Below are 860 nucleotides of genomic sequence, written 5' to 3'. Positions count from 1 at the left end.
AAGTACGGTAAGAAGTAGGAAGAGGGAGGAGGGGAGAACTTAAAAGTCTGTAAAGAAGAGAGAGAATACAAGAGAGAGGGGAAGATAAAAGGAAGAGAGAGAGAGAGAGAGAGAGAGAGAGAGAGAGAGAGAGAGAGAGAGAGAGAGAGAGAGAGAGAGAGAGAGAGAGAGAGAGAGAGAGAGAGAGAGAGAGAGACAGCGGCAGGGCAGTCCGGCAATCCAGGGTAGATGGGCGATATTTTTTGCTAGGCGTGCATGGATGGACAAAATGTATGGTGGGATATGGTAATGATGGCAACATGCCCCGCCCTGCTCTACCCCTTCCCTCTCGCTCTTATTCTCCTTCCCATTGCCTTCTTCCTTCTCAATACTGCCCTGCCCTGCCCTGCCCGTCACTTTACCCCTACACGCCGCTGCCTCGGCCCTCACCTCATAACCCTACATACACTGACCATCTCCTTAGTCTCCTCACTCACACCACCACACCACCCCAAGGCTCCGCTGCACTGGACGGCCGACGCTCAATGAATCCCAGTATCTCATTCTCAAAAGTCCCAGCAACTTATCTCGACTACTTTCAGCTGGCTCTAATGGATTTTACTGGGGAATTTCATGGGTGTTTTCGTGATTCCAGTGATATTTTAACCTGAATCACAAATTGTTGGTGGGAAAAGATCCATGAGAACGTAGTCCATTCATATATGTGGCCTTTGAAAATAGTTCTTAAGGGAGACCAAAGTGTATCAGAATACTGGCCCAGATTGCTATGAGTGACAGCCGTTGACGCTAAGGCCTCTTCCTCACATTACTAATACAGCACTCCTATACCGGAACTCTCACACGGCAACGCGGTGACAATG

Source organism: Scylla paramamosain, chromosome 1, assembly GCF_035594125.1.
Source record: "Scylla paramamosain isolate STU-SP2022 chromosome 1, ASM3559412v1, whole genome shotgun sequence".
Taxonomy (NCBI): domain Eukaryota; kingdom Metazoa; phylum Arthropoda; class Malacostraca; order Decapoda; family Portunidae; genus Scylla; species Scylla paramamosain.
The sequence above is the reverse complement of the archived record's forward strand: the minus strand, read 5'-3'. Positions refer to the sequence as shown.